The sequence below is a fragment of the Bison bison genome, unplaced genomic scaffold, assembly GCF_000754665.1.
Source record: "Bison bison bison isolate TAMUID 2011002044 unplaced genomic scaffold, Bison_UMD1.0 scf7180017864498, whole genome shotgun sequence".
In the NCBI taxonomy this organism is placed as follows: Eukaryota; Metazoa; Chordata; class Mammalia; order Artiodactyla; family Bovidae; genus Bison; species Bison bison.
Genome location: NW_011495057.1, coordinates 139,834 through 162,360, shown reverse-complemented (window position 1 = coordinate 162,360; position 22,527 = coordinate 139,834). Strand labels below are relative to the sequence as shown.

The window sequence follows — 22,527 nt, the reverse complement described above, 5'->3', positions numbered from 1 at the left end:
ATGAAAACTGACCTCTTCCAGTCCTGTGGCCACTGCTGAGTTTTCCAAATTTGCTGGCATATTGAGTGCAGCACTTTCACAGCATCATCTTTCACACCCCTTATATTGTGCTAAGCTGCTGATTATATATTTATCAATTTAGGGAAGGAAATGTTCATGATATCTTAATTTGGTTGGTGTACTAGATTCCTATTTGATGGTGTAACAAAACTTTGTTGCTTAAAACAGCACAAATTTATGATCTTACAGTGCTGGAGGTCAGGAGTCTGACATGGGTCTCACTGGATAATATCAAGATATAAACAGGACTGTCTTTCCTTATGGAGGCTCTAGGGAGGGAATCCATTTCCTCTTCCAAGGCAGAGACATCTTGTAGAGATTTTTCATATTCTTTGACCCAGTGCCTTCTTGCTCCATCTTCAAATTCAACAACGTCAGAAATAGTCCTCACATCACTGACCAACTCTTGGGCCTCACACTTCACTTTTAAGGATTCTTTTGATTATATTGAGTCCACTTGACAATCCATGATAATCTTTGTATTTTAAAATCAGCTGATTAGCAAATTTAATTCCATCTGCAGCCTTAATTCCATGTAAGGTAACATATTCTTAGGTTTCCAGGCACTGAGATGTAGGCATCTTTGGAAGGTCAATATTCTGCCTGCTACAGTTAAAGGAAGTAACTGTCATTTTAAAATCATTTGGAAATAACTCAGAGGGCTCTGTATACAGGCATGACCCCCAAAAGAAAACGCCAGTACCCTTTTGGCATGGATTAGACAGTTTTCTATTTGTATTTGTCTGTTTCCTTTTTAGAATATTGTTTATTTTCTTAATAATGGAAAGTGAAGTTTCCTATTCCTTTAGATTTATTGAGTTTTGTCTGGTTGGTTTGAGCAAGACCTTTGGAGAGAACCTGATATTGCAAGAGTGGTAGATTCAGATTGTTCTAATCTCACAGTCAGTAGGCTTGAATACAAATCCATTTCTATTTGGGAAAAATAAAGCTTTATTGCATGGGGGTTATGTTCTTTCTGAAGTAGAAGAATATCATCACTGTAGCAGTAGAAAAATTAGCCAGAATAATGTATTGTTATTGTATAATCTGTAATATATATTAGGGGGAGATGAATGCTATTGTTAAATAGATAATAAAAACATTAATTTTATTTTCTCACCAGAGATTAAGATAACATTTGAGGAAGCCTTCAAGTTTTGTGTATCCATCTTCTGAAACACTTTGTAAAGGGTGTGAATCTTGTGCTGTATCGGATTACTCAGCTATGATTTAGCTTCTGGGCTAGGAGAAACTTCGGTAATTAAGTCGATAGTTGCTCTAATCTGGGTCTCACCTTAAATGCCTATTTCTGGCTTCCACTGAAGACATTAGGTAATAATCGTAGTACTTAGTAGATATTGTGTTGGGAAAAACAATTATTTTCTTTCTCTTTAGCAAAATGTTTTTAAGTCAATGTTTCTCTGGAAATTGTATTTATTTTTGGTCTCCTTGGTGACGGAATGCTTATAGCATGGATTCCATTGGTGCTTTTTCACCTCATGCAGCCCGTCCATGCTGCTTTTGCCCAGCCTTCATTGCTTTATTTCATTATCATAATTTTAAAAAAAATAGGGCCCACTTTTGTGTGCATGAAGGATGAGATTATTGCAGCCTGGAGCATGGCTTGGATTCTTCAATTCCTGCACAACACATCTGTGGGCAGGTGACTTAGGAATCCAAAGCGTGTACAGAGCCTGTGCTGAGACCTCCTGTGTAACCTCTCCAGATCTGAAGCAGCCCTTGCCAAATGCTGATTGCTTCCAAATGCAACTGCCTAGGTTACGTGCAAAATGAACATAATCAGTTTTTATTTCCCATGGTGATATACCAACAGCTACATTCGTTTCTGATAGTTTGCAATTCAGTAATAATAGCTTGGTTCAGTTTAGTTTATTGAAGACATAAAAATACTTGGCAGCCAGAAGCTGAATTTCGTGGTTCAAGAGAACAGGATTCCAAGAGGACCTGTACATGGAACATGGGTATATGCAGCACTTAGAGACCATGATTTATTCATTTTGTGAGAAGTAGCATTCCATAAACATCGTGTATGTAATTACTGAGGGGGGAATTCTGTCTCTAGTTACAGAGAATGTTACCTCAGAATTTTGTTGTCTACATCTCACCTTTTTTTAATAGCATTCCTTTTGTCTGAAAATATTTCGGCTTCTCACTTTTTTTTCCTTTTCTTTTTTTTTAAAATTTATTTATTTTAATTGGAGACTAATTACTTTACAACACTGTAGTGGTTTTTGCCATACATTGACATGAATCAGCCATGGGTTTACTTCTCACTTTTCTTGGGAGAAAACTCTTCATTTTTATCCTTTGTAAAAAAAAAAAAAAAGAGAAGAAAACCAAGTTCCTCTACTCAGTAACTAAATGAGATCTTTACAGATGTCTGCAGTGGAAATTTGGGCTCCCCAGGTGGCACTAGTGGTAAAGAACCCTCCTACCAATGCAGGAGACCTAAGAGACACAGGGTTCCATCCCCGGGTTGGGAAGATTCCCTGGAGGAAGAAATGGCGACCTACTCCAATATGGGAGATCCCATGGACAGAGGAGCCTGGTGGGTACAGTCCATGGGGTCACAAAGAGTCAGAGACGACTGAAGCAACTTAGCACGTGTGCAGTGAGAATGAAGGATTTCCTGAATTCAGCTGAGCATCTTAATATTTGGGAGTAATTTTTATCAAAAAATATTTGCTAGAAGTGAAAATTGAAAACTTCAGATTGGAAAATATTCGTTCAATGTGGGAGCTCATCATTAGTCCACAGAAATATTAGATAATGTTGGTAATAAAATCCACTCTGTTTTTATTCATCTTCCATATCAATGAAGTAAAATAACTCAGGATTTGGGCCGAGAAAACCCAGGCACCAGGAACACTATATCCCAGCTCAGTCACACCACTTTTGAGTTGATTGTTTGAGTTTTGGTTTCTTTGTCTACCAAATAAGCAGTCATGTTAACCTCTGTCTTACCTGTTACCTCACAGGTATGCTATAAAGACCAAAGAGGATGACATCTGTAGAAATGATAGGTCTCCTTTTGTGGGTCCTCTCTCTTTACTGGACTCTATTTTTATGTAAAAAGTGTCCATGATCACCATAAAATATGTTCTTTGAGATGTTCCTATTGCGTACACTTGTCCTGCCAGCCTTCTTTATTGCTAATGAAACAGGTTGTAAGTAGTGACGAACTGGGGATAAAGGTTTTCTGTCATCATAGCTGTAAGAGGTAGTGTGAAGGTGGTGAACAGAAGTGTGATTTAAGATGGAGGTCTTTTATTGTGAAGTCACGGATAACCAACTGGAAGTCATTAAACCTCAGTTATGTGTAAAATAGATGAATAAAACCTACCAACGTTGTGTCACAAGACTGTCTTCATCAAAAGAAGCAAGTATACGGAAACTCTTTGAAACCTTAAACCTACAAATGGAAATTATCATTATTCTTTTATTTGGACATTGTAAACTTCAGCATTGAGAAATGAAACTACATGAAACAAAATTATTTCTTGATAAAAACTTAATGCTATACTAGTAAAGGAGATAATAACTTCTGTTTCTGTGAGAAATAGCTCTCATATAATTGCAGTAAATAAAATCCATAATGCATTTATAAATCTTTATTTAGTCAGAATGATGACTATTTCATATACTGACCTTTTGTTTTAAAAATGATGAGTCTTTTTTTGTGAATAAGGACTTTAGCGATTTACAAGTCAACAATTGAGTCACCACTTTTAAGAAAGCTGAAATAAAATCTGTTTACAACACAGGTGTTTATTTAAGAAACTCCATGTGTGAAAATCCTTAATTTCAAAATAGACTAGTTGGGGTAGGGGATGGTGGCATAAAGACTTCATAAAGTTATTGCTTATTGAGACTCTTAAAGGATGTTTAACAACAGCTGCATTATCTGATGAATTATGAAATAGGTACATGGATATAATATGAAGTTAAAACTAAGGACTTCAGGAAAAACTAAGGGAAAAGAAATGACTTTTTAATTTTGGTTAAATAAAAAGTTTATGATGAGTTCATGATGTGAATTCATTTAAATTTATTAGATATATTGAAATGTTAAGTATAGAATCAATGCACATTATATATTTTTCTGCTTTTTTATTGTGAAAAAATATGTATAACCTTATCAGTAACAGAATAAATCAAAATCAGGTGCCATGTGAGGGTGCAATGAGAGGAACACCTCACTTCTATGGTATTCTTGGCAAAGGTATATTTTTGGTATCAAATCATAAGGACAAACCAGGCAAATTCAAATTAAAGAATAGCAACAAAAAAAAGTAAGCCTGGGGTCTTCTAAAATGCCATTGTCATAAAAATTAAGGAAAGATGGGGAAACTGTTTCAGATTGATTAACTCTGAAGAGACACTACAAAGAGATACAACACAAGTTTGAGATAGATACTTTTGTTATAAGGGACACCATTGACACAATTGGTGAAACTTGAATGGCTTATGAAGATTAGATGTTAGTATCAGATCAATCAAATCCTTGATTTTGGTAGCTGTATGGTATCCTCTGGCTTCCCTGCTGGCTCAATGGTAAAGAAGCCACCTGCAGTGCAGGAGACACAGATTCAGTCCTTGGGTTGGACAGATGCCCTGGAGAAGCAAAGGACTGCCCACTCCAGTATTCTTGCCTGGGAAATCTCTCCTCTGGGAACAGAGGAGCCTGGCAAAAGGAGTCCATTGAGTTGCAAGAGCTGGACATGATTTGATGACTGGACCACCACCACCATGGTAGTTCTCATTTTTAGCAAGTACATATACACCGTCTTGGGGCCCAGGAAGTGTCAGGCTTGCAACTTACACTCAATTAGTCGAAGAAAAATGGTTCTTCATACTGTACTGGAAAATATTCTGTCAGTTTGAAATAGAAACAATAAAAACATGAGAATAAAATCTTCTTTAGTGGTTATGAAAAAACATGTGATGTTTTGAATCAGTTGGCACAGTTCTTGGTATAAGGTTGTTGTTGACTTGCTAAGTTGTGTCTGACTTTTTGCGACCCCATGGACTATAGCACACCAGGCTTCCCTGTCCTTTATCATCTCCCAGTGCCTCAAATGCACTGTGTGTTTCTTCTAAAGGACATTTGCTAAGTTTTGGAGCTGTGTCAGAGGCTAAGGAGTGAGAAAAAAAGTCTATGAAAGTAGAGCATGTCTCCTACAGTCTCCCACTGTGAGCTTCCCTGGTAACTCAGCTGTAAAGAATCCTCCTGCAATGCAGAAGACCCTGGTTCAATTCCTGAGTCAGGAAAATCCCCTGGAGAAGTTATAGGCTACCCACTGCAGTATTTGTGGGCTTCCCTGGTGGTTCAGATGGTAAAGAATCTGCCCACAATGTGGGAGACCTGGTTTGATCCCTGGGTTGGGAAGATCCCTTGGAGGAGGGCATGGCAACCCACTCAAGTATTCTAGCCTGGAGAATTCCCATGGACAGGGGAGCCTGGCAGGCTAGAGTCCATAGGGTCGCAGAGAGTCTGGCATGACTGAGTGGCCAAGCACTGGGTGATTGTAGGGCTTTCCAGGTGGCGCAAGTGGTAAAGAATCTGCCTGCCAATTAAGGAGATGCAAGAAGTGGGATTTCGATCCTTTTGTCAGGAAGATCCCTTGGAGAAGGGAATGGCTTCTCATTCTAGTACTTGTGCCTTGAGAATTCCATGGGCAGAGAAGCCTGGTGGGGCGACAGTCCATGGGGTTGCAAAGAGCCAGACTTGACTGAACATGCACACAAAGCTAATCTAAGAAAATGTTATCTCTTCTCCAGAGTTTTGGTTTATTCGATTTTTCTAGTTGTCCTTGTAGGGGCATTAGCATGCTCTGACCTATTGTAATAGGTCACCTAAGATGTGGAAATATGTAAACTCCAGCATTGGATTGTGGGACATATTGACCAAGATAAAACATATTCTTATTGAACAACAATATTTTCTTTCTAGCTTCTGATTTTAGGAATTGTAGTCTCTGAGTCACGCTGGTTAGGGGTACTGATGAGGCAAATAGGAAAATGATTCTCCTACTAAAAATTCCATACAGTAGGGAGATGGTTGTTAAGCTTCATAATGGATACATATTTTGTATTTATAAACAAGGCAATAGAAAATGCAGTATAAAGGAAAAATATTATTTTAAATTGACCAGAGCACATTGTTTCCAACCTCATAACATTGATTACCCATTCATTGTATTTTCAAGCAAACCTCATAGACCTAGAAGCGAAAAGGAATTACTACTATGACATTGGAAAAAATTTAGTCACTGGCAATTTTTTTTCAGGGGTGGGGCAGATGGGGTGGATTTTGCATTAACTGTGTGTCAAGATCTGCTAGCCAGGAGGAGCAGGAATATCATGATTTTCTTGTTCTCTTTTCCGCTGTATTTTCATTTTCTCGCACAGTTCTTGGTATAAGGTTGTTGTTCAGTAGTTAAGTTGTGTCCAACTCTTTGCAACCCCATGGACTGCAACACATCAGTCTTTCCTGTCCTTTATTATCTCAGAGTTTCCTCAAATTCATGTCCACTGAGTCAGCAATGCTATCTAACTATCTCATCCTCTGCTGCCCCCTTCTCCCATTGCCTTCAATCTTTCCCAGCATCAGTATTTTCCAATGAGTTGGCTCTTCGTATCAGGTGACCAAAATATTGGAGCTTTAGCACCAGCCCTTGCAATGAATATTCAGGACTGATTTCCTGTAGGATTGACTGGTTTGATCTCCTTGCAGCCCAAGGGACTTTCAAGTGTGTTCTCCAGCACCACAATTTGAAAGCATAAATTCTTAGGCACTCAGCCTTCTTCATAGTCCAGCTCTCACGTCCGTACATGACTACTTGTATCTCAGGCAAGAAAGTATCTGCCTGTAATACAGGAGATCTGGATTTGATCCCTGGATAGGCAAAATCCCCTGGAGAAGGGCATGGCAACCCACTCCAATATTCTTGCCTGGAGAATCCCACGGACAGAGGAATCTGGAGGGATTCAATCCATGGGATCACGAAGAGTTGGACACGACTGAGTGACTAAGCATGTACTGGAAAAACCATATTGGACCTTTGTCGGCAAAGTGATGTCTGCTTTTTAATACACTAAGTATAAATTTAGGTGCTTAATAAATATTTATTGAATGAATAAATGGAATAACTTACAGTGTTAGTGATAGAAATAAGAAAAATTGAATGTAGTATAGAAGTAGTTTTGGGGAATAGGATGAAACATTTTACTGGTTAGATGAGATCCAATACTTGCTGGTGTTTGGAAGTTATCACCTTTTCATTTTCATCTTTCAACTCCTTATCTTAAGGGATAAGAATAAGATTTTTTTCTCCTCTGTGTAAGTGGTAGGGGCTTTCCTGGTGGCTCAGACAATAAAGAATCTGCCTGCAATGCAGGAAACCTGGGTTTGATCCCTGGGTCAGGGAGATTCCCTGAAGGAGGACATGGCAACCTACTCCAGTTTTCTTGCCTGGAAAATCCACATGGACAGAGGACCTGGTGGGCTACAGTCCATGAGGTGGCAAAGTCAGACACGACTCAACAACCAAGCACAATATTTGTTATTCCACATGGCTTTACCACATAATGCAAATTTTGATATTCTGTCTTCTGAGTTTAGAGGTATCCTAATACGGTTTAATTTACTGTTGACTCTTTGCGACCCCGTGGACTGTAGCCTACCAGGATCCTCAGTCCATGGAATTCTCCAGGCAAGAATACTGGAGTGGTTGGCCATTTCCTTCTCCAGGGGATCTTCCCAACCCAGGGATCAAACCTGGGTTTCCAGAACTGCAGGCAGACGCTTTACCGTCTAAGCTACCAGGGAAGCCAGTTTAATGTAAGTCATTGTTAAATTTGCAGTTGTTCTCCTGTGTATCTTGATTCTACAACTCTTAGAATAATGGCAGAGATTGAATGTGGATATATGGGATTTATATTCTACTAAAAATAGTTTCAACTAAGAACATATATGTATCTTACAGATGATTGGGTACTGTCATCTATTTGAGAAAAAAATTTCCCCAAGTGTATGAAGGTACAACAAGGAATGCTGGCTCTTTAAACAGGATATTTTTTAGATAAAGACAGTAGCTGATAGTTGGTAAGAGATTTATTCTGCTCCTTTTGCCTCTTAGTTTTCCAAAGAGCATGGTTGTTTGGTTCTCACTGTTATTATTTTTCTCACTGCTTTCACTGGGGACTATCTATCTGATCTTGATGTGCATTCTGGGTTTTTTATGGGAACACTTGCTAAACATTCTTGCTGACATTTTCTACTTGGGGTTATGGCACACAGCCTCATATTCTGCTCTAACGTGTTCTTGACCTACGTGTCCATTCCCTTCTGGTGTGCATTGTATATGACTGCAGCTTATTTGATTATATTCAGCAAAGTACTTTGCATTTGCAGAGTGTTTCTGAGAAATGTATGAAACTTCTTGTGCTGGAATTACCATGAATTCAAAATGTTCATAATATGTTGGTACTAACATTAAATACTATACTATACTATAATATATAATATATATTTATATATATAATAAATATAATATATTATTAAATATTAAATATATTGGAGAAGGCAATGGCAACCCACTCCAGTACTCTTGCCTGGAAAATCCCATGGATGGAGGAGCCTGGTAGGCTGCAGTCCATGGGGTTGCTATGAGTCCGACACGACTGAGAAACTTCACTTTCACTTTTCACTTTCACGCTTTGGAGAAGGAAATGACAACCCACTCCAGTGTTCTTGCCTGGAGAACCCCAGGGACGGGGGAGCCTGGTGAGATGCCATCTATAGGGTCACACAGAGTCGGACACGACTGAAGTGACTTAGCAGTAGCAGTAGCAACATTAAATATTAGTATGAACTTCAAAATTATGCCTGTACAATTGTCTGCTACAAAAAGAGGTTTATAGGTATTATTACCCAAGTTCAACTTTAGTTTGGTAGAACTGTGAGGTAACCTTAAAAGCCAGGGTCTCCAAAAATGTATTTTTGATGAAAGCAAATCATTAGAGAAGGGGTAGGAAGGGCATTTTAATCAATTTCATCACTGAAATTCTTAAGGAGGCAAGTAATAGTTATTAATAGATAATGGCAGCTGACTTGCTGTTGCAATCAAGGTTTAGCACATAAAGTGTAGATCACTCCAATTTCACATAGAAAGAGATTCAGTAGTGGGATTTAAGTGTGTAAAAGGGCTTAGAAGAACAGGTCATCATAATGTGTGTGTGCTCAGTTATGTTTGACTTTTTGCGACCCCATAGACTGTAGCCCACCAGGCTACCCTGTCCATGGAATTTTCCAGGCAAGAATACTGGAGTGGGTTACCATTTCCTCCTCCTGGGAATCTTCCTGACCCAGGGATCAAACTCGCATCTCTTACATTGGCAGGGGGGTTTTTTTTTTTTTTTTTTTTACCACTGAGCCACCTGGAAAACCCATGGATCTTCATAGTTGTGAGCAAGATACACAAAACTCTGTCAGCCACTGTTGCTTCCACAATTATTACTCTCACAATGCCTTTACAATCAGCAAACTGGGCACTTATTACAGTCACCAGAACTGTCTTAAGCATCATGTCATCATTGCCAGTAACAATAGTTTTTATTTTTCAAATTTCATCTGAGTGTACCCAAGTAGTGAAACCTAATTTGCATCTAGAGTTTAAGCTGCAAGAGAGTCTGGGTATTGTAGTTTATAGGTCTCTAAGCTTTTCCTAAGAGAAGATATGGGGAACTAGTTTAAGAGAACAATTCACAGTATTTACAAGACTATTATGTTTGAGTAATGTGAATCTACAGATATTTAGATATTTAAATTGACTACAACCAGATACAACTTATAGCTCAGTCAGTAAAGAATCTGCCTTCAGTGCAGGAGACCCGGGTTCGATTCCTGGGTTGGGAAGATCCCGTGGAGAAGGAAATGGCAACCCACTCCAATATTCATGCCTGGAGAATTCCATGGACAGAGGAGCCTGCTGGGCTACAGTCCATGGGTTTGCAAAGACTCGGACACGACTTAATGACTAAACCACCACCACAACCAGATTCAGCCTGAGAGAGGATAGATATCTATCCTAGGTTATTTTCATGCACACACAAAAAATATACTCTAACTCCTTGAAGCAAAATCCAAACCCATGCTCCTTGTGTTCCTATTCTTTGTGTATCACACATACCTCTCCTCAACCTCTCTGCAGCTGTCCTTCAGGGTACAGTGACATAGTCTAGGGGTCTGCAGTCTCTTTTTGCAAAGGAACAGAAAGTATTTTAGCCCTCATGGTCCACATGTGATCTCTTCATCCTCTTCTTCTGTGCTTTGTTTTTATAAACCTTTACAAATGTAACAGACATTTTTAGCTTGAGTCTACAAAAAAGACGCCATGGTCGGTAATTTGCTAACCCTTATCCAGACCATGCATTGCTGTCCTGTTAGTCTGTAGTTACTGCACTTGCTTAAGTCTTTTCTCATCATCAAATCCTTATTATGAGGAGGTGGCACTGTTACCAGGACAACCAAGAATCTGACCTGCATGGTTTATTGCAAGCTGAATTCTCTGTTCCATTGTCAATTTCCTGCTTCATTCCTTGCTTACCTCACAGAGTCACAGAGAAGTAAATATTTTTACAGTCTTCCTGTCCTTAACCATTTGCTCCTCCAGAGTGACATGGAGAATCTTAAGTATTCACTGGCTTAATAGATTCAATTTCTACAGACTAACCTGTCTCTTTTAATAGAATTTAAATACAGATATATCTATCTCTCTTAATACAATTTTTTTTTTCTGATCGATATTACACAGCTACCTACCCCCAAAACCAGTGATAAAAAGCATCATGGTTTGAAGTGAGATTATTACTATAGATTAAAAAAAAATCTGAATACTGTTACTTAATTTGAAGGTGGATATATTTACAAAAGAGAAAAAATACATTTATTTCTTCTGAAAATTTGCAAAGTAAAATATACTATAACGCAACAAACTACCTGAGTTGTGACTTATCTCCTCTGTTGAAGCACTGTTGTTCATGTTACGACATGGAACACAATATATAGTTATTGGAAAAAGAGAATGATGTCCATACAGTTTAGTCATAAATCTGTTTTTGAGGCACGAAAGACTGAAAGCATCATCCAAATTCCTCCTCTTAAACTCTCATTTCTTAGAAAACAACATGCTTGCATGTTTAAACTGACATTTTGAGCAGTTTTATAAAGATCAATTTAAACTCACAGAGTGATGAATAATCTCTAGGTTTAATGAGGCCTCAAGACACAGACCAGCACAAAGCATGTCATAGTACCTGTTCTTTCTTCTTCTAACATAATTAGGAAAATTATGATATTTATTCTCAGGCAACCTACAAACTCTGCTCTCCTATCAGATTTGTCAAAATTGCAGGAAAATGGCAGGTATTTTATTTATGCCTATACATCCTATGAAAGGGAAGTTCATTGACTATAAACACTTCAGTAAGGCACATCTCTCTACTCTGTACCTGAGGTTTGGCATAATTTTTCCTCTTAAAAATAACACACAAACCCAATTAGCTTTCCTAAATTGAATTAACCTAATAGCATTCAAAAACTGGCAAACATAATCTGCTTGTTTTAAGGCAGAAGTGGATTAGTCAACAGAATCATATATCTAGTCAGGTCCAAATCAAGTTATAAATTCTAACCAAATAGTGAGTGCTGGAATAAGCCATATTATTAGTATGCATAGTCATACTGAGCTCAACTGTAAGCAACAAAGGCCTTTCCAGCAGAGAAATATAAACATGTATAGTTGAAGAATGTCTTTTTATGTTGTGGTAAAGAGATTGTTTTCCTTTAAAGTCCATGGCTCCCTCAAGTCTTTGTGGCCCATTTTGTTACATTTCTAGTAGTCACAGGAAGAAATAGCTCTTTTTATTTTTCTGTGCAACTTATAGTTATGTTATTGTTTGATACTTTTTTTTTTTGCCTGCCTACTGCTTGTTAGAACATGTACTGAAGCAAAAGAGAGAAAACTCAAATGTATCAGGTGCTTTTGTTTTTGTGAACAACCTTTTAACTGATTTATAAAATTATTTTTTAAAGAAATAGTGACTGATAATACTGACATAAATGAAGATTTAAGAATTATCTATAGATTTTATTTATTTGGATTATAAATACAGAAACAGGCTTTCTACATGGCTCAGTGGTAAAGAATCCACCTGCCAACCAGGAGACTCAGGTTTGATCCCTGAGTCTGGAAGATCCCCTTGTGAAGGAAATGTTAACCCACTCCAGTATTCTTGCCTGGGAAAGCCCCTGGACAGGATCCTGGTGGGCTACAGTCCATGCGGATGCTAAAGAGTCAGACACAACTTAGTGACTAAATGACAACAACATGAATACAGAAAAGTAGCGTCAAATACATTTTCATTTGTTACTACCCTCATTGTGAGACATTATCTTATAAAACCCACTGAGTTATCTATTTTTTGTATTCTTTGAGCACCACCAATTTGACATATAATTTAAAAGTCAATGTTAAACAAATACTGTTAGAGATTGACGTACCTGGTCTCCGTAGATGGCCCATCCTTGAGCCATGACTCCCAATGTGTATGTTCTTGATTGGTCCCCTCTCCTTGAATCTGGGATGGATCTGTGACTCCTTTTTAGCCAGTGGAATGTGGTAGAACTGCCTGATCTCTGAGGCAAGGTCTTAAGATGCCTTGCAGCTTTCCACCTAGGTCTCTTGGAAACAAGAGCTCTGGGAGAAGCCAGCTGCCACCATGCTGTGAGAAAATGCCCAAGATAGCCAAGCAGTGAGGTCACATGGAGAAATAGAGATGCATGGATATTTCTCAGCTATTCCAGTCAACCTGGCTAATGTAAAGATATGTGAGTGGAGTTATCTTGAGAGGTGTTATCCTGAGAGGTCTTGAAGGTGTTATGTCTGAGCCAATTAAGTCTTCCGATAGCTCCACCCCAGCTCCAGAATGAAGTTTAACTGAATTCAATGAGAGACTCCAAATGAGAACTACTCTGTTGAATCCAGAATACACAGAACTGTGAAAATTGTTGATTTAAGCCATTGAGTTTTGGAATGTTTTGTTACATAGCATTAGGTAACCAACAGAGATATAGGCTATTTGCTTTGTGGTTTTAATTTTAGTCACAACATTCCATTGCCTCTAGATAAAACCTGCATTTAAAATTTTGTGAATTTATTGATATTCTTGCTATCTTTGTTTTGTACACATAATTCTTAGCTCAGAAAAGGTGTGTGAAGCTGTGTGTGTTTCATTCTCTAATAAAAATGTGTCTTGAAGAGCAACCAAATTGGCTTTCCAAGAGAGGGGAAACTGCTTCTGAATATTTTAAATAAATACTTTGATCTGCAACAACTCTGCTGTACATTTGGTAATGTAATATAATTTTGAGACTGCATGCACAGAAACACCGAAAAACAACAAGGCCAGGCTATTGAAGAGAAAAAGAGGAACAAATAAAAGAGAACTAGGAGCAGACTCCCTAAAAATACTTAGCAAAAAGAGAGTTGATGAGAGGGATATTTCTCTAGGGCTAATATTTCAATAGGTGTTCTCAGTCATTCAGTTGTGTCTGACTCTTTGCCACCCTATGGACTGTAGCCCACCAGGCTCCTCTGTCCATGAGATTTCCAGGCAAGAATACTGGTGTGGGTTGCCATTTCCTCTTCCAGGGCATCTTCCTAACCCAGGAATTGAACCTGCATCTCCCGCATTGGCAGGTGGATTTCTTTATGATTGAGCTACCCGGGAAGCCCCATTTCTATAGGCAACTGATGCTGAATGTCACTTCTCAATAAGCAGGTATTTTAGGGCAGTTAATCTAATTTATGGGCTTCTCTGGTGGCTCAGAGGTTAAATTGTCTAACTGCAATGCGGGAGACCTGGGTTCGACCCCCAGGTGAGGAAGATCCCCTAGAGAAGGAAATGGGAATCCATTCCAGTACTCTTGCTTGGAAAATTCCATGGATGGCGGAGCCTGGTAGACTACAGTCCACGGGATTGAGAATGTGAAATTCCTGTGAGTCAGCAAGCCTGACAGATGTGTAGTGTGATATCATGAAGAGGTTTCTGTCTTCAAAATTCACAGAACTGGAGAAAACCAAACATTTAGTGTTAAGCTTGGCAATACCGATGTTCATTTAGGATCTTACCAGGCAAGGCATTCTGGCCTCTGAACTGGGTGTACTAACTTCCCATAGAATGGTTTCCTAGTACATTGGAAATAAGCTGTACTTGTGTCAGATTTAATTTATGTAGTTTAGACATTTTTGTAAAGAACTGAATTTAATGACTACTAAATGTCAGTGTCCTTATATGGTGAATAGCCAAAATTTCTTGGTTCTTAAAGGAGAATGGTAGAGATCTTAGAAAAACTAAGTGATATAGTAAAAGATCAATATTCTCATTGCAAAGTCATTCCTTAAAAAAATTCTATATATACTAAGTATTTGTAAAGCATTAGGTGGATGTATGAGGCAGAGAACAACCTAATTTTCCTGCAGGGGCATCAGAGAAATTGAGAACTGACCTTAGTCCTCCAGAGTGAACAGATTACCAGGATGACAAAGGAGAATGTGTGTAAACTGAGAGGTGGAAAATGCATTTCAGGCAAGGGGATGAGGGCTAAATATCTTTCTTATGTGTTGCCATATATTTTGTCTGAGCATCTAATACAGTACTTACCATATAATGATGTAAAATCAGTATCTTATTCCTGATTGCTTCACTGGATTGTGAGTTTGGAGGGTAGATACAAGACAGCATTTATGTTTGGGTTCCTATACCAGTCTCTGGCATATAGTAGGCTCTCAATAACCATAATAAATAAATGAAGAAATTAGCAAATGTGGAAATCCCTATTTTATAACACTTATTATAACAGTCTGAATTGGATATTTATATGTACTTTAGAGCTCCCCATTAAACTGCAAGATCTTTTAGGAAAGGGACCTTGCCTTAATTTTCTTCCTTAAATGGTATTTGACATATAGTTCAGAACCTTATAAATGTTGATTGAATGAAAAGAAAATTCTGGTTCTTTACCTTTTTTAGTCCAACAGGGCCTAATGTAAGAGCCCCTAAGCTTAAGCAAAGTACTGAAATATCACAATAAATGATCTTGAAGCAGCATGATTCTGCATTACAAATATGAGGTTGTCATATTTCTGTCTTTCTTGTTGCCTAGAAACAAAGATGTGGAGTTATATGAGGCTGTAAGAGCTTGTACCAATAGGATTATCTATGCAAAGTTCAGCCTGACTCTCTGGATTTGGAAGGCATCAATTCTAGAGAGCTTCAGATGACGATATGGTCTTGATAGTTTCAAGTCTGCAGAATTTCACTATAGTGCCCATATAATCCTTAGCCTAAAGGATGTAATTCTAAAAACAACCACACTGGATCAATAATAAAACTGATCTGTATTTACTGATATGTCATAAATATTTTCAGACTTTAAACAATCACATTAAACATTGGAATATAGAGGGGAGGGAAAAGAATAGGAAAAAGTTGATTATTTGATAAACTAGTGTTGTCAAGATATGGATTAAGATAATTTTGACCTCTTGGCGTGTGGCTGAGGAGAGGTGCTGTGGCAATTCTGGGTAAGAGGGTATTAAATTTCTACTTGAAAGTGCTTTTCCCTCCTGCTCTAATCTTTGAGAGTGGAAAGAGATGCAATATAACAACTTGAGAGTAATGGACTGGGAGTCAGGAGTCCTCGGACCTATTTCTGGACTCAGGCATTTACACATGTAAGTGAAGACAATTCTGTCCCATGGAAACAAAAGCAATGCTGCTGATTTCATCTTGTGTTTTGTAACTGCAAGAGGAGAGGGGGCTAGATGAAAGGAGAAAGAAGGTTAAAATCAGTTCTGAAATGAGAACAGGAAAACTGAGAGACCCGTTCTGGGGAAATCGATGAACATTTAGAAACTGTTGTGGACACAGCTGGGAGCAGCTTTCCAGGAGAGTCAGTTTTCTTCAAGAGTGATTTCTCATGTGTCAACTCATTTTATTTATTTTTTAATATAAATTTATTTATTTTAATTGGAAGCTAATTACTTTACAATATTATATTGGTTTTGCCATACATCAACATGAATCCACCACAGGTGTACACGTGTTCCCCTTCCTGAACCCCCCTCCCACCTCCCTCCCCATACCATCCATCTGGGTCATCCCAGTGCACCATCCCTGAGCATCCTGTATCCTGTATCGAACCTGGACTTGCGATTCGTTTCACATATGATATTATACATGTTTCAATGCCATTCTCCCAAATCATCTCACCCTCTCCCTCTCCCACAGAGTCCAAAAGACTGTTCTATACATCTGTGTCTCTTTTGCTGTCTCACATACAGGGTTATCATTACCATCTTTCTAAATTCCATATATATGCGTTAGTATACTATATTGGTGTTTTTCTTTCTGGCTTACTTCACTCTGTAAAATAGGCCCCAGTTTCATCCACCTCATTAGAACTGATTCAAATGTATTGTTTTTAATGGGTGAGTAATACTCCATTGTGTATATGTACCACAGCTTTCTTATCCATTTGTCTGCCGATGGACATCTAGGTTGCTTCTATGTCCTGGCTATTAGAAACAGTGCTGCGATGAACATTGGGGTACACGTGTCTTTTTCAATTGTGGTTTCCTTGGTGTGTAGCCCAGCAACTCATTTTAACATTCACAACAGTGCCTGTGGTAGTTGGGCTACAGAGTATAATACTAGTGAACAACTGGAGTTTCAGAGAGATTAAATGAGTCAGGAACATAGTCACCCGAAGAGTTGACTTGTAAAACAGGTCTCTTGACATCAATCCTAGCACTGTTTCCACTGCAACATCCTGCTGCCTTTGTTGACAGTGGAGATCTTAATTATAACTCTCAAGGACAAGTCTGAGGCTGAAGATTGTCATTTGGAACCTATCAGGAACTGTGTGGTGTGCACCTTTTTGTGTGTACTCCACTGTGTTATAAGATCCTGGAGGATACTATTTTGTAGTACTCAGCATTTTAGTAGATGTTTGAAGAACAGCTTCCTTGATAGCTCAGTTGGTGAAGAATCTGCCTGCAACGCAGGAGACCCCAGTTCAATTCCTGGGTCAGGAAGAACCTCTGGGAAAGGGATAGGCTACCTACTCAAGTATCCTTGGGCTTCTCTTGTGGCTCAGGTGGTAAAGAATCCACCTGGAATGCGGGAGACCTGGGCTCAACCCCTGGGTTGGGAAGATTCCCTGGAGAAGGGAAAGGCTACCCACTCCAGTATTCTGGCCTGGAGAATTCCAGGGACTGTATAGTCTCCATGGAGCTGCAAAGACTGAGTGATTTTCATTTGCACTTTGAAAGTTATAGTGTTAGTCGCTTCAGTTTTGTCAGACTCTTTGCGACTCCATGTACTATAGCCTGCCAGGTTCCTCTGTCCATGGAGTTCTCCAGGCAAGAATACTGGAGTGGGTAGCCATTCCCTTCTCCAGGGGATCTTTCCAACCCAGGGACTGAACCCGAGTCTCCTGCATTGCAGGAAAATTTTTTACCATCTGAGCCATTAGGGAAGCTCTTGTGTTTAGTAAAAACTTATTAATTACTTTATATTGGCACATAAGAGGCTTGCCAAGTGACCCTAGTGGAAAAGAACCTACCTGCCAGTGCAGGAGACATAAGAGATGCAGGTTCAATATCTGGGTCAGAAAGATCCCCTGGAGGACAGCATGGAAACCCACTCTGGTATACTTGGCCTGGAAAATCCCATGGACAAAGGCGCCTGGTGGGCTTTGATCCATAGGGTTGAAAAGAGTTGTACACGACTGAAGTGATTTAGCATGCAGGATGCGCAGGCACATATGCTGTGTATAATCATGGAGTTTTAAAAATAGTTATGGGTTATTACAGAAGCATACAGTTAAATGACACCATTGGTACACAGATGTTAATTGTTTATACTTTTTTTTCGATGAACAGCTCCTTGAATGATTGTCTTAGTTATTTTACAAATTTATATCAGGTTGCTCCACCTTTAGCTTGCCTTGGCTTTGTTTTAGAAAGCCTAGATAATAAAATTTGAGACTTTTTTCATTGTCCTTTGAAATTCTGCTTTTGGGGCTAATATATTGAGCAGACCTCAGGTTCTAGTTTTATATTATTAATACCTACTGCATACCAAGGGAAGGGCCTTTGTAAGGAAGCTATCATTAATTTAGATTTCTGCTGTCAGAAACTATATTGAGCCTTTTAAACATTCAGTCTCATTTAATTCTCACAACAGTGCTATGTCACAGAGAGTATTACTGACCTTTCAGATCAGGATGTTCATAGAAGTGAAGATGTCCTAAGTCACACAGGTAGTTACTAATAATTCTGGGAGTTCTATGAGTTTGACTGAGTCTTTTTGACTCCACAACCTTTGTGTATGTGTGTGTATGTGTGTGTATGTGTGTGTATGTGTGTGTGTAACTCTAGAAGAATACAGAGGGTAGTACATCTGTATATTTATCTTCAAGATTTAATAAATATTAACATTTGGTCTTTTTCTTTAGAGCTTTCACTTCATTTTTAAAGTTTTTTTTAAAATAAAGCTCTTCTGTTGATACCATCCTTATTGCTAAATAATATACTGCAGTTTTTTTCTGATTATCTTTTTAAAGTATAATTGACTTACAATATTATATTATTTTTAGGTTTACAACATAGTAATTCAATATTATATAGATGATATTCCATAAAAGTTATTATATAAATTGACTATACTCCCTCTCCTGTGTACATTATTATATTATTGCAAATTATTTATTTTATACCTAGCAGTTTGTACCTCTTAATCCCTTTCACTTAATCTGCCCCTCCCCCTGTACTCCTCTCCTCTCTGGAAGCCACTGATTTGTTCTCTGTTTTCTGAGTTTGTTTCTGTTTGTTATCCATTTTAGACATTATATGTTGACTTCTTTTTATGATAGAATGGAATCTAATTCTGTTGTATCAGTTCATTTTCTCCTATTATCATTATATCTTCTTTTGCTTTCCCTAATATTACTTTGAAAAAGAATAGTGGAAGTGTTAGTTGCTCAGTCGTGTCTGACTCTTTGCAACCCCATGGACTGTAGCCCACCAAGCTCCTCTGTCCATGGAATTCTCCAGGCAATATTAGTGAAGTGGGTAGCCATTCTCTTTCCCAGGAGAACTTCTCCTTCAAATAATTTATTAATCCTTCACTAAATATTGTATTAATATGTAAGCCTCCCTTTGTTCCTTTATTTATAGCCCAAATTCTTTACTCTGTACAGTTTTAGGATGATGGTATTAATATCCTCAATGTTCCTTCCACTTAAATCGCCCTTTGCCAACAAACTCCTAACATTTTTCTTTTTCCTTTGACCTTGCCAAAATTTATAATACTTTTATTTCTTGCAGGCATAATTAAACTTTTCATGCTTTGTGTGTAAGTTGATTCTAAACGTAGAAATGATAAACAATGTTCAAATTGTCATGATGGTCTATTATTTACCACAAAGCTATTTAATAGCTATTATTATAATTCCCATCTGCATTTCTGCTGCAGATGCCACTCACTACTTGAGGATGTCCAAGGAGGGTATTCAGTATCATATTCAAAGAATGGATCTCTTTTCATACTCAACCAGTCTCTTAAAATCATGATATAATTTTTGGTAATTTCATGTTTTAACTATGTATTTCTTTATCTTTTTATTTTTCTTATAATTTATGACTATTTTCTTTTCCATTTAAGCACAGTTTCCCCCAGCTTTATGCTTGTTTATGGCCTGTACATTCCACTTGACTGCCACTGACTTGCAGTTCTATACTGGTGTTTTGCTTCATATACTGATTGACGTACTATACATTTCTTGCACTGATTTTGTTCCTTGAAATTCAAGTAGTTTTTTTTTCCCTTTCGTTTTTTGGCCTTTCCCCCATTCTTGGTATTTCCTGTCTCTCACTCATAGTAACTGTAGTATGGGCCTCTCTTTAATTTCCAGAGGCTTTTCTCCTGGAGTTTTGCATCATTTTGCTCCAATATGGACTGGTTGCTTTCAAGAACTACCATATGACCTAGAAATCCCTCTACTGGGCCTATATCCAAGGAAAGTCCTCATTTGAAAAGATGCATACACAGCAATATTCACTGCAGCTCTATTTACAATACTAAAGACATGTAAGCAATCTAAGTGTCTATCAATCAATGAAAGGATAAAGAAGGTGTGGTAATAGACACAATGGAATAGTATTTGGCCATAAAAAAGAACAAAATAATGCTATTTGCAGCAACTTGGATGAACTAGAGATGGCTATGCTGAGGGAAGTCAGAAAAAAGACAAATACGATATCACCTGATATGTGGAATCTAAAAAATTGGTACTAATAAACATAATATTTACAAAATAGAAATAGAGTGCAGATATAGAAAAAACTTATGATTACCAAAGGGAAAGAATAAATTGGGAGGTTGGAATTGACATAAATGTCCTCTATATGCAAAACAGATAACTAGTGAGAACATTTTATATAGCACAGGGAACCCTACTCTATACTCTGGAATGACCTATATGGAAAAGAATCTAAAAAAGAATGGATATATGTATGTGTATAATGGATTCACTTTGTTGTACAGCTGAAACTAGCACAACATTGTAAATAAACTACATTCCAATAAAATTTAAAAAGTTAAGACCATTGAGTATTCCTCTAATGTGACAACTGTTTTGACTTTTTTCTCCCTTTCGACTGAAATTTTAAGTCACCAATAAAAGCCTAAGTTAGTTAAAAAAAAAAAAAGATCTACTCTGAAGCTGCAGTCCTGGGCCTTTCACTCACTCTTTTCCTGGGTGTTGATTTACCATTTTCCAAGTCTCTTATATTCTTCTTTGTCATTTTCTCTTATATTAGGGATGAAATATTATGGATATCTGCATGGTTCTAGCTGCTGCTGCTAAGTTGCTTCAGTCGTGTCCGACTCTGTGTGACCCCATAGATGACAGCCCGCCAGGCTCCCCCATTCCTGGAATTCTCCAGGCAAGAACACTGGAGTGGGTTGCCATTTCCTTCTCCAATGCATGAAAGTGAAAAGGGAAAGTGAAGTCGCTCAGTCGTGTTGGACTCTTAGCGACCCTAGGGACTGCAGCCTACCAAGCTCCTGGCTAGAACTGTAATTTAATCTCTTTTATCTTTCCTGATAAATGTCTGTTTCTTGAGCCAGTTTCTCTCATAGTTGTGGAGGACAGAAATACAAAATAAGCGTCACCGAGCTGAAATGAAGGTGTCAATAGCATCATGCTCCTTCCAGATGACCTAGGTGAGAATTCACTTCCTGGCCTTTCTGAACTGCTTTCCCTGTATTTTTTGGCTCACGTCCCATCCCCTGTCTTCAAAGACAGTATCGTAATGCCATCTCCCTGTCTGTCCTTCTGCTCTGTTATGTGGCCTTTTTCTATTCTGTGTTAAGTCCCCGTCTGCTGCCCTCAATCCCATGGACAGTAGTCTACCAGGCTTCTCTGTCCATGGGATTTTCCAGGTAAGAGTACGGGAGTGGGTTGCCATTTCCTTCTCCAGGGGATCTTCCTGACCCAGGGATTGAACCCAGGTCTCCTGCATTGCAGGCAGACGCTTTACCCTCTGAGCCACCAGGGAAGCCCCTTTTAGGATATATGTGATGGCATTTAGGGCCCACCTGGATGATACGGAATAGTCTTCCTATCTCAAGATCCTTAACAAAATCATATCTTCAAAGTATCATTATTTTTTGCTGCATAAGGTAATATTTACGCATTTCTGGAATTAGGATATAGATATCTTCTGTGGGACCATTATTTAGTCTACCACATTTAACATTTTGAATCAAATATATATTGCCTTTTAAAAAGTGATCAAAAGAGCAAATGAGGGGGTATTAATGTGGCAGTGGTAAGAGATTAATCCAGTGTGCATTTACCACAACATATTAATATTTGAATTTTGAAAGTTGGGCTAGTCCTTTTAATGTTAAAAATGATTCTCCTTTGTACTTAGATAAGAAGTGATTTGTTCAAAAGCATATAGTGAGTGGATGGCAGACCCATATTTTAAATTGTCTAACAAGTGTCAGAATTTGTAGTGTTTCAATTATATATCACTGTTGTTGAGCTAAAAATGCTATAGATTGTAGTCTGTCATAAAATTCTGCCTATTCATGGATATATTTTAATAATGTAACTCTAAACACAGCTCCCAGCAGCGAAATTTAGTACAATTTTTAAAAATTTAATTAATTAATTTATTTTGGCCACAGCATGCCACATGTGGGATCTTTGTTTCCCTCAGTTCAGTTCAGTTCAGTCTCTCAGTCGTGTCCAACTCTTTGTGACCCCATGAACTGCAGCACTGAGGGAAACAAAGATCCCACATG

General features: G+C 38.2%; 1 pseudogene; it reads right to left on the bottom strand.

Moving 5' to 3' along the window:
* The window catches only part of LOC104980330, an 89,881-nt pseudogene extending 77,202 nt beyond the window's left edge, over nt 1-12,679 (bottom strand).
* Nucleotides 12,680-22,527: the final 9,848 nt, after the last annotated feature.